Below are 6,000 nucleotides of genomic sequence, written 5' to 3' on the forward strand. Positions count from 1 at the left end.
AGCCCTTCCAGGGAGATAATTTAATTTTTCCTTTAATATAAAAGAGTGACAGCCTAGAGTCCTTTTCAACTACTGAAATCATATATGATGAGTTGCTCGATATTTATGCTCAGCATTGAATTTTTGTGTGTGATACCTTTATTATTTAAATACGCTTGAAAGATAAGCACATGCATTTTGTAGCAACCAAAGTTTAAAATTATCACATATAAAATGGCTGGAATAATTATGGGTAATGTGACTTTTAATTATTTAGAAGTATTGTTTACATTTAGCTCCATTTCACTTTCATCAGTCATTTAATACCCAATGAAGTCATTTTCGTCCAGTTGAGAACCTAGAATTATTTTTAACTGTTAGTATGATGGAAGTAGTGTCAGGGTGTTTCCATTCTTTTAAAAAATATATTGTATTACATTTTGTCACCATTTTATCCCAACAGTTTTAACACATTTTATGGAACATGAACGGGGCACCAGAGGCAGGGATTAGTCTAAGAAAGAATACTTCAGGTTTCAAGAGAGCTGGATGTTCCACTCCATGTTATACTGCACCAACATCCTTAAACGGCAGGGATAAGCAACTTGTGGCCCTACACATGTTTTAGCCTCTATTTGAAGGACTGTCCTTTCCTTTGAAAGCATCTTCTATTTAGAAGGCTGTCCAGTCCAAGTCTGGTTTAAAGATAAAGGACCATCAGAAGGAAGAGTTGGGCCTTGAAGCTGCTCATCAATAGCACTTGGGCCACAGACTGAGCAAGGCACACGGGTCACCCGGTCACAGTCTTCCACTCTACAGTGAGATGTACTGTGCTTCTATTTGAATTATAATAATCATTTCTAAATGTGCATCTATATATGCAAATTTTATGCAAATCGGTATCCTCCTTTGTCCTCTTTTTTTGATGTTGCATTTCCTCTTCTTTGCCAGTTTGTATGTGGGCACCCTACCCACAACTCCCATAACACCTCACCATTGGGCATGCTGGCTAGAGTTGATGGGTTGTTGTCCAAAACGTCTGGAGGGCCACAAGTTGCTCACCCCTGCTTAAAGGCAACAGAAGCAAAAAGTAAATAAAACCCAGCTAGATACCAAAATTCTACTTAATACTTCCATGTCTGTACATTGTGGGCAGAATCTGACACAAGCTGGACATTCTGCTCTGATTGAATTGGAAGTGTAGGGATTTATTTAAGGCTGTGGCTCAGCGCAATCATTTGGACACAAGTTCCACTGAAATCAGTAGGACTGAGGCCTACACTAGATGTGAGGCACAGTCACAATATCTTCATCACAGCTTTAAATAACAACAACTAAAGGCAAGCTTAAGTAGCTGCAAGTCTGGGTGAAGATATGGCATGGGTGAGGGGTTGTAACCCTTTGCCATTTTTCCACTCACCCATACCCAGCTGTTTTTCACCCTGTAAGAGAAAAGATATGGATAGCTATATATTTCCTACCATACGTGAGAAAAGAACTTGGCACTTTTGACTAGAAAAATGATGGGGGGAGGGTTAGGCAGCCCCTCCCCTACACCATTCCTTCATTCAAACTTGCATCCGCCTGAGGTTTCTTTTGGTTGAAAATAAGAGTGGGTGGATTACTTGTCACATCCAGTTTGGAGTTCAGCTGCACATAAATTTAGATTCTGGAACAGACTCGAATATGCTGCATCTTGAAAAAACTGTGCCCAAATATAGTTGAGAAAGGAGAATGGAGTAATGGTCAAAGCAGGTGGACTGATATAGTCCACCCTCTAGCCCATTTGTAACTTTTTGCTTTCGTAATAACTCAACTTGATTGTTGTTATGGAATTTTCACTGTTGTCTAATACACCTCAAACATATCAGACATCACTGTAAATTATTAGGCACTATTTTATGTGGAGGTTTGATCGGAATGCAATTATACACCCATTAAATGAAAACTGCTGAGGTCAACAGATTTAGAAATATCTTTTGGTTGTTAATTAATGGACCTTTTTAAAAAAATCTGTGGAACAATTGCAGGTCAACTCTTGTGAGTATTTGAAAGCAGGCCTTTAAATCAGTGTTGGGTATTTTAAAAAAATTAATAAAGGATTCGGTTTAGAAAGATCCTTGGCTGCAGGCAGCAAAACAGCTGGACTTATTTAAAATACTTGTTTCTTTTATATCTATATCTATATCTATATATATATTTGTAGATTTTGCTTTTGCATTATTTGTGTGTCTGATGCAGTAGCACTTTGGTATAAAATGTTACAGAGTTAAGCAACTCATTGTCATCAGTAAGGTCAACTTCAAGTAAAAAATTATTTCAGCTAATCTCAGCCAAAGCTCAAAATATCACACAATGACATCTCTACCCTGTTCAGATTAGTATAATATCTGGTTCTTGAAGGTGTAATTCAGGCTTTATTTGAGTTAGTGTGTGTTTTGCAATTGGATAATTTAAGTTTGTTTCAGGAAGGGAGTTGTTCTCTTGAACAAGCCACCTTGAGAACCATAGTTTGTTGTTGGATTGTTCAGGGTTAAAAGCTAGATTCTGGCTGGACATCAGGAAAAACTTCCTGACTGTAAGAGCAGTACAACAATGGAACCAATTACCTAGGGAGGTTGTGGGCTCTCCCACACTAAAGGCATTCAAGAGGCAGCTGGACAGCCATCTGTCAGGAATGCTTTAAGGTGGATTCCTGCATTAAGCAGGGGATTGGACTCGATGGCCTTATAGGCCCCTTCCAACTTTACTATTCTATGATTCTAGGGTGGTTAACAAACCACACTGCATGATTAACATGCAATCCTGTCTGCATTCAGACAACACGATAAACCACCCTGCAGAAAAAAATAGCTATGTTCTGACAACATGCTAACCCATAGTTCAACAAACAACCCATGGTTCAAAACAACCCACACTCAAACACTGAGTGTGAGTGAGCACGTTGTTCAGTGGGTCTCACTCCCAATTAAGTTTGCCTAGTTTGCCATTATCTTCTACAAATGGACTAAAATGGAACCATAGATGCCCAGCCAGGAGGCAAAAGGTCACATTTAACTAAGCACGTCATCTTCATATGAGAAGTACAGTCAATTTGTAGATACTTAGGACATGGCTTTATACCACTATTTGTCCATCTAGCTCAGTATTGTCTATTCCAGTCTTTCCCAACCTGGGGACCTCCAGATGTGTTAGACTACAACTCCCATCATCCCTGGCCAGCATGTCAGGTAATGATGGGAACTGTAGTCCACCACATATGGAGTGCCCCAGATTAAGGAAAGCTAGGTCTGCTCTTACTGGCAGCTACTTTTCAAAGCCTTTCATGTCATCTCCTGCTTGTTCTTTTAACTGGAAATGGCAGGAAATTCTCCCAGGCTCCAGTGCATGCAAAGCATTTGCTATGGCAGAGAGCTACAATTCAGTTTCTGCAGGTGTGCTGGTTTCCTCTTACATCCATTCTACTTCCATTCCATCTTCTCCTTTTTGCATATCATAGACATTTTTTTAAAAAGGAGTGGACTGATGTATAAAGGACCAGCCTGGAGAATGGCATCTAGCATTTCACTTTTTCCTTCTGCCTACCTTTCATTCACTTTGCTTGGCTCCCTGGAATAAAGTTTATTTAGCACTCCCTAGAATCTGTTACTTATTCCCACCTCATGCTAAGTCTTCCTTTTCCCTGGTGAACTCTGCACCTAATATTTAACCTGCTTGACCCCCATCCAGATACCCACAATTCATACTTATTTTTTTTACCCAAGAGACTAACCAGTTTTGCCTTTCCAAAAGCTCTCTTCCTCCCGCCCCCTCATAGCCCAGCATCAGTAAATTCTGGAATTATAAACCTAAATGTGGTTAGTCATAAATAAATGCCAGGGGTTTGAAGAGAGTGTATTTTGGACTGAGAAATTTGAACTTGGTAATCAAGTGCTGAAAATGTTGTACACATTCCCTGATTATTATTTGTGGGGGGAGAAAAGATTCCTTCCTTGGCAGTTTAATTTTACTAGGTGTTGATCACATTCGGTTTTATGCTGCAACACACTTATCACAGAAATGGTACCACAGTTTCTTCTAAAGTTGTGGCTTTCATAATATAGGAGCATATCTGCACATGTTGAGCTGCCCTAAGAATGGGTGAGTAGCTCTAGGGCAGGTACAAACTGAGCTACATCTCTACAGACAGGATGGGAAAGAGAAGTTCTGTCTTTAAGTATATCCAAACTAACTAAATATTAGAATTCCATTTGATTAAAAAAATCCTGAAAGAAAAGTATGTTCCGGTTTAAACGATTTATTGTTTTATTTTGCTCTCCAAGAAAGATGTTTGGCTGTTCTCTTTTGTTAACTATAACTGTGTTTGGCAATATTATCACCTTTTAAAACCTATTATGACCAGATAAAGGTTAATAATGAGGAGCCGAGCTAAGTCAAAGCAGCATGGTTAAAGCATTTTAAATCAATTTGGCTTTGACTGAACTAAATTGGCTTAATTTTTTTCCCAACCCTGCTTTTACTTCAGTGTTGAGTTAAACAGATGAGATCCTAATTTTTTTATTAAGAAACAAGTCCTACTAAAATAAATGAGAACGTGAATGTTTTTAAGATTGGATAGATGATCTCTAATACTACTCTGGAAGTAACATTTCCCCTCATGGTGCAAATGGATCTTATTTATTCCTGCCAACTAAGATTTTAATACATAGGTTAAACTGATTTCCCACAGACATATCACACAATCAGAACTAGCAGGTAATTTCATCTTCCCTCAAAATAGTAATTATTTTTCCCAAATGTCATTCATTATTCAGTGTTCAAAAGTCTTGTTTATAAACCTTTTATTTTACAACACCTGTTACACCATCTGATGGTTTTCTTGATTTCCCTTGGCCAATATTATCCTCTAGTCATTTTTCTTTCCACTTGTCATAAAAGGGTTGTGTCAGGAGACTTAATTGTATTTATGTATGTAAATAGATTTTAAAGGCTTCATAGAAAAATATTATTAATGCTTGTAAGTATTTGACATTTTTCATTTGCTACATCTTTTCTGAACTCGCCTTTGCTAAATACTGTAGGAGACTTGTTTCTTTCCAACTTAATTATTTTAGGTTTCAAGATAAACTTATTTTAGTTACTTTGTAAACAGTTACAGCATGGTTTCGTGTGGCATATCAAAAGCTCTTCACCGTTTTGTTGTAGGAGACAATGAATGTGCAAACAACTGTGGGTTATTTGTGGTATTCTAAAGGTAACAGATACAATTTCTGAAAGATACACACATTTCAATGAGAAATTACTGTGTGGTAAATCTGATGGGTGAACACAGTGGCAAACAGGGCCGCATTGGAACATGTATTTGGTTACGCGAGTTCAGCATTTTCTCGGTGTATTTACAACCAAGTTGCGCCGTGTACTGGAATTGCCACATCTTCTCCTGATACTGTCATTTGGATCACTTTCAGAAGGGGGTTATTTCCCCCCACCCCATGATAGCTGTTTTCTTTAATTAGGAAGAAAACAGTAGTCATTTCCCCACCCCCCCTCTCCACCATGTCTCTAGCTATATCTGAGTAGGCACTTCCTCTACATAACAAGGTCAGTGTGTCCAGGAGAATTCATTGTGAGTAGCATGCAGAGCAGCTGGACTGCTGCATTTGGTCTAATGGAAACTTGCTTTCTTTGTACCACAATTTCTTCTGTACATTCAATATTATAATTAGTGTGAATGACAAATAAACTGAGAAGTATACAAGTGTTGAATTGCTTCATTCTTTCACTGAGTTATGAACTTGGGTTAGGTAGTTGGATTGCTCCCTAAGGCTGCAACCCTAAACACATCTATTAGGAAGTAAGCCCCATTGAACATAGTGAGACTTACTTATGATATGTGCATAGGATTATATTGCAAGACTATTTTATTGCACAAGGTTCCACAGATGTTTGGTGGCCTTGGTTACCAGCTATGATTTAAAGTTGCCCTATCCCCCACACCTTATTCTTCTGGCACAGAAGACC

The sequence above is a fragment of the Elgaria multicarinata genome, chromosome 5 (genome assembly GCF_023053635.1).
Source record: "Elgaria multicarinata webbii isolate HBS135686 ecotype San Diego chromosome 5, rElgMul1.1.pri, whole genome shotgun sequence".
Classification (NCBI taxonomy): Eukaryota; Metazoa; Chordata; class Lepidosauria; order Squamata; family Anguidae; genus Elgaria; species Elgaria multicarinata.